Consider the following 12,914-nt stretch of genomic DNA (forward strand, 5'->3'; position numbering starts at 1 on the left):
GAATAGCTAGAAACCCTGCAGGCTAAGAGGATTCTCTGTTTCATGGTGTTGTTACATCCTTCAGTGGTACATCAATACTATATTATGTCGGAAGCAACCCCTGCAGTTTCCCAGCCAGAGTGTCTTGTGAAGTTTCTGAGTCAGCAGATAATGGAGACAAATTTGGGATTTGAGAGAGTCCTTAAAAGAGACTTTATTCTTTTCTTTAAATTGACGTAAAAATAAACAAAGCTTCCTAAAACCACTTTTTTGGTCTTTCTATATTTAATTTCTTTTGTTCTTATTCAAGTGTTATTTTTGTCACACTTTTTTAAAGTCTGGTCTGTTTAGGTTTTTATACCATTCTCATCACTATTGTTTCTGAGTGCATTTAAATACTGTATAAAATGACATGACAAACATCTGTCACATGTTGCTCTTTCATCTTCTCCTCAGGGAAGAATCATGCTTGCAGTGCTGTATTTTTTAAGACCTTTGTTGTTGCTATTTTTTTTGTTTTGTTTTTTTAAGCTATATAGATGCTGCTGCAACTTTATGTTGGAGCAGGATGGTTTAAAAGAGAATCTTTTGTACTGGAAGGAGAAGGAGGTGAATGTCTCCCCCATAAATGAGGGAAAGGGTGGCAATACTCAGCCTCTTGTCAAAACCTGCTGATATTTTTGTGGGGCTTTTTGAGGCACACTGTGAGATATTTGTGGGAAAGTTAAAACAGAGGACTTGGTTTTGCCTTTGGTTCAGCATGTGATAGAGACAGCAGCTGTCCTGATTTGTGTTTGTGATCCACTTCCAGCTTCTGTGATACTTCATCTCTTGGACATCTCTTGGCCCTCCCCCCTCACAAGTGACAAGCAGACACAGTCTGCAGGTACCATCAGGCATCCTGAGCACTGTGTTGCAGTACCAGCCTTCACTGTGGTGGTGGAATGTTTTATGGGAATATCTAGGCAAGGAAAGGGTTCTGCTTACTGAGTATGACATTATCTCAGGCAGTAGATCAAGACAAATACTCTTGGAATCAGAGTTGTCTGGATGGCTCTGCTACACTGACTGATTTGGTAGGAGCCTAAGTCTGCAAATTCACATTAATGGGCAGAGAGGGATCATTGCAAGGGACTTCTGATGCTCTCAAGGCAGCTGGCTGCAAGCCCTGCTTGTTTAGTTCTAGCCAACAACTCTTGATTGCCTTGGAAGATGTGAAAATGGTTGCTTGAGTCCGGGATGAAGAAACTACTGGAGTGGGCAATTCTTCCATCTCCTTTTAAAAAGTGTACAGAAAATACATGGTCCACCGTTAACAGAAACAGCTTCAATTTTTCTGACCAATTACATGATTTCAGAGCCACGTTTAAAAGATTGTCTCATTTCCTTTGCCTGTTTTCTCAGGACTTTATAGGATGTCCTGTAACAACACTAATTTCTGTGTGAAGGTTACTTTTACTCAGTAACATTCTAGGTGACTGTGCAACCTCACGCCTGGAGTCACAGAGGCATCGATTCTGGACATGTGGATTTATCAGGGAAGGTTCAGCTGAGTCTGGCCTTTCTTGGATTACATCATGTAGTGTGTTTCATCTTAGGATTCACAGTTTTTTAGTCTAGCAAGACCATTACCATCACACAATTGACTCCACCTCATACTTACCATGTCACTTTAATAGATGGGTTTTCTTCAGGAAGGCCACAAGTTTTGGAAGTTTTGTCTGTTGTTTTTTTAGCTCAAGCATACCTTTTAGAAATATACACCCTCTTGATTTAATGTCCTTAAGGGATGAGAAATTCATGATAGGTGAAGTGTTCCATAGCTAATTATTCAAATTCTTAAAAAACCTTAATTATTTCTAATACAAGTTTCTAGCTTCAGTTTCCAGTTGTTGAACTTTGTTAGGCATTTGAATGAAAATTAAAGAACTCTCTAGTGTAAAAAATACCTTAATACTTGTATCTGGAGAGGAAGACTAAATTGCTTCTTAACCTTCTATGTGTAAACTACACACCTGAACTTTATTCAGTAATATCCGTTTTCCAGCTCTCCAGTTGTTTCTGTAGCTTCTTTTGAACCCTAATTTATCAATATCTGCTCAAAATACAGACGCCAAAGCTGAGCCCAGTATTCCACTAATGATTTTATGAAGCCAGAATGTGATGCTGCTACCAATTCTGAGCACTGTTTGAATGCTCTCCTGATCCATGCATCGTGATCCACGTAAGTGATCATTTTCACATCGGATCACTTTTTCTTATCCACCACTTAGTATAACTGTATAGTTTCTTATTCTGAGACACAAAGAGTGATAGAATTTATGCCAAATTAGGCAATAAATCTGTGTTCACAGAGCTATGAATTGTGAAACTAGACCTTGTCTCCTTAACTTGCATGCTCCAGAATGTGTGTATCATGCACAGTTACTTTCAAAGTCATAAGTATGACTTGTGAGAATAACCATTTTGATAACTGCAGTGGGAAAAAAGGCAGAAGTCAAATGCCTAACATTTTTTTTGCAGTGGAAAAAAAATAATTCTGTATTAACAGGTGTCTATCAGAAAACAGAATATTGTCATTGTGAAGTGATGCCCTTTATTAGTAACCCAGACATTAGCAGTGACTTAAGCCGCTCTTAAGCACAGGCAATTCTGTGAGGTATGTTAGGAAAGGAAGAAAAAATTATGATAGGGGATTAAATAATTGAGTCAACAAGATTAGGTAGGGCTCTTAATCGTGGTTTCTCTGTCACAATTTTGAGAGGGTAGTGAAGCAGTTAGTTTGCAGTCAAATGCCACAGCTGGTAAAGGGAAAAAAAGGAAAGACAAAGTCCATGCTGTTCCCAAAAGGACTGAATGTATCTGGCAGCAACCACTCATCCAAGTGAAGGGAATAGAGCTGTCAGACCACTTAGGAAATCCATACTGTAATTTTTGGATTAGGTTGGGGATATCTTGGACTTCAGCCTCAGCAGGTTGAGCTTAGCATTAGCTGGACAATGTAGGATTCTTTGAGCTGCCCTTTTCTCTTAGATGTATCCAGTCATCTTGGACAGCTTTGTACAACATACAAACATACAGCAGGTTTCAGCTATCCTGGGAGATAGTGTGTGATACTGATCTGATAGCTTGTGTGGATGCACCTTCTGGCTGGACACCTCGGTGGTCAGCATGCAGAGAGTAGGTCTTGGTTACCTTCCCATGACTAAGCACATCAAGATCGAATAACACAGAAGGAGATATAAGGGAAGATAGTAGTTCAGGGGATAAGTAGGTGAGTCTGCCACTCATGGGGAGTAAGAATGGATAGGACTGAAGAGATGAAGAAGAGAAAATGTGGTCAAAGGAGAAGAGTACTTGGAAGAATATAGGGAGAGGCAGGTGGTAATAGGGAGAGAGATTTGAAGAATATTAGGATTTGCAGAGGGCAAAAAGGATATGTGGACAGAGAGATGTGAAGGGGGTTGGTCAGACACAGCGTGTAGTGACAGAAGATGGGAATGTGAGCCTCAGTGTTGCTAAACTGGAATCACTAAATGCCGACTCCTTCATCTGATTGGCACACTAACCCCTGGGGCTTCATTTGCATGGCTTACGTACCAAAAGGATGTGATTTGCTAGGGAAAGTTATTTCATCTACAAAAAGCAATTTAAGAAGCAGACTATCAAGAAGGTGCTTAAGGCATGAAGTATGATATGGCAGATAGGAATACAGTGGCTTAGAAATATAAACAAGAGAAATTTAGCAGCATTATTTCCATTTGTAAATGCTTTACTAGAGCACGTGTCAGTATGACAAGTAATGTTTTTATGTCTTATCACAGTAGTACTCTGCACATTTATTCTGAGCAAAGAGTAAACATAAATAACTAGGGTCTCAGATAGTGTGGGGTTTTTTAACTCTGACTTTTCAGATAAGATACGAAACTGCCGCAGCGGGGCCCTGCTGGAACGTGTCTGATTGTTTTTATTTCCCTGCTTTCTCCTTCAGTTTGGCAATAGTCTGTTTTATTGTCTTGGGTCTACCAGTCCTTGAGAATGAAGTTTGCTACCCTAAAGTTGCCATCTGCATTGTGAAGGGTGACTTAGGAACTCCAGTCCTTTCACAAGATACCTAAACAGAGGTGGCATTTAGATATATATGTGTGTATTTGTATGTACATACATTAGCCTATATTACTTATATATAATAGCCTAATGACTAGATCCCTTGCCAGGAAGTGGGAGGCCCAAGTTGCAAATTCTCTTCTCCGTAATGAGATCTCAAATGTCATTTGCTACCTTCTAAGTAGATATCCTCACTCTAGATGCCAGATTCACTTATATGATGTCAAAACACTCTACACAGTACTTTTGAAATGATATAAATGTGAAGAAGTGAATGCAGGCTGGTCTGCTTTCTCATTGTTTAATTTTCTTTAATTTTGCCCTTAAAGGGTGAAGTCATTGAGATAAAATTGTCTCCTACAGTTGTTTATCACATACAATGGGGGTGTCATCTCAGCTGAGATCTTTTCATTCTGAATCATTTTTTGAGGCAGTTAAATAATTTGCTTGGTATATGAACTTATCAAAAGCCTAAAGTTAAATGTTTAAGACCATCCAACCCACTGTTCTATATATAAATCAACATAAGAAGAGTGTCTTACTAAACTGTGTGTGGTAGGTGGTTACTCTTCTGAGATTTGGGAATAGGTCAGAATTTGCTAAACCTAATTTGTCATGGAGAGAATTAACACAATATCTGTGGGAAATCTAAACTATACTTCTTATCTTTTATTATCATTTTTTTAGCATATCACTAAAGAAGCATCAGAAGTATATGTTTAAGATTAAGCTTTTTTTGGTGTTAGCAAGGATTGCAAAATTTAGTTCTTATTAGTGAATCAGAATCTTTTGCCTTAGACAATTGAAGTTAGAACATTCAACAATCCTTTTTCCTCTGAGTGATGTCAGAATTACAGTCAGCTCCATTCCTCTCATTCTGTGAGTTCCATGTGAACTGAGGTCATGCCATCATTCACTGTGGTGACTCGCTCTCTGAGTTTAAGATCAGATGAAGAGTTACTCAGAACCTTGGCCATTGGTGGCCAGGTGTATTAACAGTCTTTCACATCCCTCTGGTCTTATATGGAGAGTCGTCACTGAATGAAGCTATGATGAATCATCTGCTCACATTTGATGTGGTCTGGCAGGAACGCTGGGGAACTGGGGAACGCCAGAGTGGTGAATTAGTCTTGATCTATGGCTGATATCTCCTGAATATGGGGTCAATAATCAGCCTGGGGATAGCACATGACTCCTATTAGCATTCCATACATGGATTAAGGCTTACAGTAAGCACATTGAGCATGCTGTACATTTGCTATAGTTGGGGGTTTGTGTAAACAAATCTCTAGAAGTGGCACAAAAGCCACCATCCATAGTGGGACAACCACTGTACAGCTGCTTGGTGAGCATTTGGGGTGGAAAAATCACTGCCATATTTCAAAACCCAGTTGCACAGTTTACCAGGCATGACATTTTTATGTAAATAATAAGATTGTAGCAAGTAATTAAGTTCTTACTCCAAAGTTATGATTACTGTTTAAGCACCAAACTATTCCCAAGTGGCACAAAGAATTATAGATATGTGCAGTTCTGAATTTTCTTCATTTTCAGCAACTGTGAATTCTTTTATGACTCTGCCATGTACTGCTTAGTGCACAGGCTTATATTAGGTCAGATTTTGGAATATAGTATCTTTCACTGTGGGAAATAAGCAGCATAGAAGGAACTTACAGTTTTGGGAAAATTGAGGCTTATAGGGCAAAGTTACGTTTTACGCTGCTACTGCAAACTGAAAGACAGCACATGAAGAATTGTCTGGAGGCTGAGATTGAGGTTCAGTTTCATGCCCACATCTCTTTTATGGGAAGAATAGCTTATAATAAAAATTACTATCTTAACTGCCGTACAGACTGGGTTTACACCATACTGATTGTAGTCTGTCTACTTAGACGATAAGCTCCTTAAGATATAGGCTTTTTCTTCACACAGCAGCAATTGTTGTGGGGCCTTGATCTCGGGGGTATTTTGTGCAGGCAGTGTATAGTACAGTCTGTAATGATGCCTGAATAGCCAGGCTACTTAGTGAAACTCCTTCCTTCCATGACACCATAAAGTACTTTTGCTGGAAGTCTACTATATATAGAACTGTGAAGTGTTTAAAAATGAGCTCAGAAATTGCCCTGTGTGGGTGTGAAGTGTCCTCATTTATTTTCTTTTCACCTGGAATGCACCTGGTTGGTTTAGCCATGGTTGGTTTAGGAATTTTTTCCTATGGCTAAATCTTTTGTTTTGTAGCACAGATTTATTTTGGAAACTTACTATAACCATTTAATTACAGTTTGTAATTCAGTAGTTGATTCTTGACTATCTACCAGAAGTTACATAGATGATAAGAGCGGTAGGATGCTAAAAGGGATGGCTAATTATCTACACTGTTTCTAAAATGAGTTTTCTAAATGGCTAAATTTTTAGCAGCACATCAAAGCATTCTTCTTGAAGGAAAAAGTAAATCTACTCATGAAGTCTGTCTCCAGCCAAAAACCCCTATCGAATTTAAAGTTGATATGTCAGTGAATCAAAAGAATGTGCTCCTAATCTGAACACCCAGCATTTTATGAGAGTTATGGAGTTAAGGGTTCATAATAATATTTGAAAACTGGTCTTTAATTGGATGTTCCTATATCCAAAGTTTTGTTTTGGGATAGATTTGGCTTCTGTGAAATTTAGCTGATGTATTTGTTTTTTAACACATGGCGATTTGTTAATATACAATCTGTATTTTACTGTAATATATCAAATGTAATTTAAAAATAAGGATTTTATAGTTTCTTTTAAATCTGCTGATGTTTATTTAGATATAAAAATAATGAGGCAGAAGAAATTAATTTACTTCTACTTAGGCACCTCTGTGGTTTCTCTTCAGTCAATAAACCTTACATTGTGTAATCCATGTTTAAACAATCATAGATGCATAGTTCAGCACCTATATGGACTAAAAAGTTGTGTTAACTTTCTGCTTTACAGGAGGCATCTCACCCCTGGGTCATTGGCAAGTGGTACCTAGTTTTGGGAGATTTGATACAGTTAACACCTTGTTCTCACATTTCTTATCTGTAGGGACCTTTCCTGCTCCCATCAAAGGGAAGAGGAGTCACTCACTCAACTTCAGGCAGAGTGTGTTTGGCTGTTTGTAGCTTTTAGTTCCTCATTGTGTTTTTTTTATTTTGGAGAGGAGCAAACAAACTTTAGAAACAGTAATCAAAAATCGAACAAAAAACAACACCAAACAAACAAAAACCCCCACAAACAACAGCAACAAAACACAGTTTGGGGGTTTTTGTGTTTGTTTTTTTTTTTTTTTCCTGAGAATTAGTTATGTATTTCCATCTGCCAGGTTAAAACGTTCAAATACACTGTTAGACCTAATGGATAAATCTGGTGTGTCAAGAAAGACTTCAGATTACCAAAAAATTAATGGGCAGTGTCTGTACCATTGTATTGGTGCCTCTGAGGGAAAAGATTCACTAATGGTGAAAGAATTGGCATTCACTTTGTCTGTGAAAGGAAGAAAATTCCCTTTGTAGTAGCAGAATTGTAGTTTGTGATTCTCCAAAGTTATACAAGATAAAGGATTTTTATGGAGAGATTGTCAGACAACTATTATACCAACAAAAAAAACCCCACAGAGTGTTAGCCATGCTTTGGGCACACAGCTTCTTCTTCAGGTTTCTTTTTATACATCACAATTTTTTTTAGCTTGAAAAGCAAAAATATGAAGTCTGACTTTTCACTTCTTTTCTTCATCTTGCAAAATGAGAACCTCATACACACTAAAAGGAAAGCAAGCCAGTGTGTGAAGAAAAATGCCCACCCCTTTCTCTCTAAAATTCACATGGCAGAGGGTCCTGAGAGTTCTCAGTTTCTCAGAGCTGTATAAGGGTAGGCAGCTTTCAGTCTCTTACAGTGGAACTTGTTGCAGTTAAGAAGTCATTCAAAGAGGCACCATGTTTACACTGCAAGAGACAGGGTTTTATATCCTGAAAAATATGAAGAAAATATTTAGCAATTCAAGGGATTGAAAGAGTAGCCAAGGAGTTGCTGTGTAAACTGACCACGAGGAGAGTGTCTGGAGAGAATTCCCACTGCTCCCTCTGCACCTGCATTGCAGTAGTATCTAGTTTTTAATTACTTTTCTCTAAAAATCTCCTTTGGTCCCTCCTGAAAGCAGGATTCCAGGTGGTAGAGTCAATTGATATAATTTGGTATAAGAGGTGTCCTACTCTTAGGTAAATGTAAATAGTGAAAAAAATATGACAAAAGGAATGATACAAATAACTAAACTCAAAAAGATCCAAACCCCACACTAATTTAGCATGGCGTGTGACCAGTCAAATCTAGGCATGAAAGAGTCCAGCTGTACAAAACAGAAGTGTCCCTTGTGATGAGAGATGAGCAACACATATTGGGTGTGCTGCTGATTTTGAGAACAATCATTCTATTTTTGGACTGTTGTGGCCAGCTATGGCACAATACCTCTTAGGGAAGGCTATTACAGTACTACCCATTATTTCAGCTATACTTAAAATTCCACCAGCATTTGCATGATAAATCTATTTCTAAAGGCTACAACGAGGCGGTAAATGTTCATTCGGCAACAATGACAGCTGCGATTAGCCCTTTAAAAAATTTAGAAATAGAAGCAGAAGTTAATGAAAAGAGTCTTGGATTCTGGCTCTTGTATACAGGAATTTAGAAGGTGCACAAGCAGTGCAGGGATGGGAAATGCCACTGGTGTAACTTTGTACAGAAGACAGAGCAATGGCTCTGGCTACCCTGTTCTGCCAGAAATCTAGCATGTCTTTGAGACCACAAACCTCTGAATATCCAAATTCTCTGAGCCATTCGAGTCCCAGCCAGAGTACCATGGAGGTATAGAGTAATGAGGACCAAGCAGGAGGTTTGAACAACTACAATTGCCAAGAAGAGCCTAATTTCTGAGGCTGAAAGGCTAATGCCATCACCCTTCCCCCTGTGACTTTACACTCTCTTACTAGTCTTTTCCAAGACCTCATTTGGCACAGATGACTGGTCCCAGAGGACACCTATATCTATTCTTCACGTGGGAAAAGTGCAGCTGGCACTACAACTTTGCCAAAGCCTCACTTGTGTATTGAACTCATCACCTGGGAATTTTCCAGCAAATGGGTCACCAGTGCTACATTAGGGCAGAAAAGCTGGAAGAGGTTGCATGGTTGAGGACAGCTGCCCTTGCTCATGGATGATACCTGCTTCTGCACTGAATAGAAGGTTTTATAGAACTCGCTGGTTTTGCCATTCAGTTCATATTCTTAGGTCAGGCTGTCTGTGGGACAATTCCCATCTCTCTGGAGAGGACACAAGTGAAACACCCGGTGTGTCCATGTAGGTTCAGGCTTCACCTTTGGTAGGCTTGCAGTGCACACAAGTGTGTGCTAGTCAAGATCGTGTCAGCAGTATGAGGGGCCAGCTTCTCTCTGGAAATGTTGTCAGATCTTTCTTGTCATGGTCCTCATACTGCAACAGACACCCCGTATGCCTGAAACACTTCAGTCTGTAATCTTTGCATTGGGACAGCCAGTCCTCCTCTTCCTTCTTCTGCCAGCAGGCTGCAGCTCACAGACATGACTCAACTATTCATCTTCAGGCCATCACCACCTGATAGTTTTCTGAGAGCCCTCTGACTGAACCATACACATTTGCCAGCTGACATGGAGGAGGGCTTGTTCCAGCCCAGATCATGCAGGAGAAAGTTCTTCCTCACTCCTACTGGACAGCACACAGGATTAGGACATTGGTGAGTCTGGTTTTGGGTCTTGTGTTTGGGAGATGGAGGGTAAGTTCAATTACCTTTAGGCAATTTTAAAGGGAGCAGCTCTGAGTTTGTAGTCACATGAAGGCAGGGGCGAGGACAAGCTGGGCTCGGAGAACAGGGTCTTTTGCATGAACTGGACCTAACACCTTAGAAGTTTTTTTGCTCAGAGAAAGAGCAGGTTGTTCAGACTGTCTAGAAGGAAATGTATCTGCTCAGCTACTGCTTGTGTGAGTCTGACCCACCTGTGGTCAAGACAGTCAGTTAGGAGTGACAGCCTTGACCCTCACTTTCTTCACAGAATCATCAGGCAGAGTGGCTCAGTGTGATGGATTCTCCTGTGTCCCACTACTTCTCCAGCAGAAATCCAGGCTGCAGAGGCCACACCAACTGTGTAATATCCCGAACTCCTGGCTCCAGTAGACTTGTACAGTTGCCACTAAGCCATAACGAAGATTACCAAGAGGGTGTATGAGCAGGTAGCAGAGCTGCAGCAGGACCGTGTAGGATGGGGGTCTAGTGCAGCTGTGAGCTGCTAAGGTGGAAGAACCTGGTGGCACATAAGGAGTTCCTGGCACTTCTCACTCCAGACATGACAGTTTGACTGCCAATTTTCCTGGGAAACTCCTTAATCACCTGTTGTGTGGAGACAGCCAGGCATCTCACACTACTTCCAAGCCCAGAAACTGTTTACGGTGCCTAGTCTGCTGGCTCAGGGAATCAAGGAGGCTTTGGAGGGGGCACCTGCAAACCCTTGGATACCAATAATGGAACGTCCATAGCCTTTGGTCAGTCACAGTATTTGTTTTTTAAAATGGTGGTGGTGGTGGCTTTCACTTTGGCATTTGGAGATGCCCGGTCACAGAATGGTAATTCCAATTAAAGTTGAATAAATTCTAATTTAATGAGGAAGTGGGCAGGCTGATGGACCATTATAATAGGGCAGAAAAGACTAGAAATCTTCATATTTTTAGTGCATGTCAACAGACATATGCTGGTGCTGTAGATACTTTTTTGTCAGGTTGCCCTTAAGAACAGAGAATATTTTAATTCTCTTTCTCTCTGTCATCAGCAAGAGGGATGAAGCCCAAAGACTGCCCCTTGATGCATGTAATTTTTCTGTTCAGGTCTCAGTCACTAAGAATGGCCAGTTTCTCAGTCGTGTGTGGCAGGACCGTGCCTGATCTTATCTGGTTCTAGTGAACAAGGGTGGCCTGTATGAAAACATGTATGGGGCAATTCAGCTGGTGGTCTCTGAGTGTGCCTGGCTGCAACAAGAACAGCTGTCCCATTTTGAAATGTCATCTCTATTTGCTTATTAGTGTCCTATTGTGGTAGTTAATCCATGGAGTTTAATATTGGTTCCCTTTCAGGTCTGCTCCTTGCCAGCAGCTCTTCTATATAAGGTTAATACAGTTGCCTTGCACTTGTCAAAATGGAAAACAAATGTGATAACAATTAAAGCTTGTTTTGCACTGTACAGTATGAGTACTCAGCGTCCTTTTGGAGGACTCTGAACTTTATGACTGCCTCAGCCATCCTATGGAGTTTAATTGCCACTTGTCCCAGGAATGGAATTTGGCATGGTCTGGGAGGGCCTTACTCTGCAGGAAAGCTGCTGTGCTGAGGAAAGACTGAATGTTGGCAAATGCGTGACTGGTATTTTCTGGGCAAACCTGTGGACTTGGTGGGCATCTGGGATATTTGCTGCTGCTCCTTATGTTGAGTGCTTAGTAACCCTGTAGCTGCCCATGACCCTGGTGATGGATGCAGCTTCCCTAAGTTGTGGCTACAGAGTTCAAACAAGAATTTTCCTACATTAAAAAAATGTGTTTTGGATGAGCTTGTCTTTGCACATATTTCAATACCATCTCACTGGCAGTGCCATTGAGCAGAAGCTGATGACTGTTTGAAACTCCTGGGCACTGTGGTCATTGGAAGGGATCGTAGATGCTGCTTGAGGCACTAGAAAATGGTTAGCTTTGCCAGTAATGAAGGCTAGTACTTCCACTTTCACATAATGGGGTTTCTGTTCTTTGGCAGAAGTAAGGCACCAGCATGTCCCAGGATGTACATGCTGGAGCTCTGCTCGTGTGTGAGGAGTACCTGGTTTTACTTGTGGAGTTTGTACATCACCACAGAGTTTTTTGAAACCTGAGCGTGTGATGGTTTATATTCCTTATCATCATAATGATCATGTATTTCCTCCTGTAGAGTTCAAGGGGGAAAATATATCACATTTGGACCCTTGCTTGTTACTGCATCTCTTAGCTTTGCACATCTTCGGTGGGGAATTACAATCGGTACAGCAATGGCCTTGCAAGCCTGACAGATCTGCTGACAGTGTAAGACTTAAGAAGCCCTTAAAATAAACCCACTGCCTAGCACTGCAGCACTGATGATTGCACTTTTCCATTTGTCTGGGTCTTCTTGGAATCTTTAGCTCCTTCCTGCTTTTACTGAACCTTGCAACCTGTCATAGCAGAGTAATGCAGCATGATCAGTGTGAAGGCAGGAGGGCACTGACAAACTGAGCCCTTTTAGGTGGATAATGTGATTACCTGTGAAACAGGCAGAAGCTAAGACAGCTGGGAGGAGCACACTGAATTGTGGAGTATCTGGGGATCTGGAAAGTCTCCCTTCTTTGATGTAGTACTGAGATGCTGAACACAAGGTCAGTAATGGAGACATGAGTGGGCAGTGGTAACCCACAGCTCTCCCCTAAGGCTGTACATACCAGTGCAGTGCAGGTCCAGGCAGTTCACCCCTGGTGTTTTATTGGACTCTTTAATATTTAGTGAGGGTGGTAGAAATTTTAGAGAATTAGGGAAGTAGTAGGTTTCCGTACCTTTTTGCTTCAGATTTCTTAAGGCAAAGTGAGAATTTACAGTCATGTGTCTTTAAGTTTTGAGAATAATCATGAGGTACATAGAGCCAAAAGATAGCCTAAGAATTTCATCTGGCATGGGAGGGAGGTGACAGCTTAATGTTCTCAAGGTGTTCAGTTAGAGCCAAATCTTCCAGTTTCTGATTGAAT

The sequence above is a fragment of the Manacus candei genome, unplaced genomic scaffold (assembly GCF_025592945.1).
Source record: "Manacus candei isolate 608988 ecotype Guabito, Panama unplaced genomic scaffold, ASM2559294v1 h1tg000063l, whole genome shotgun sequence".
In the NCBI taxonomy this organism is placed as follows: Eukaryota; Metazoa; Chordata; class Aves; order Passeriformes; family Pipridae; genus Manacus; species Manacus candei.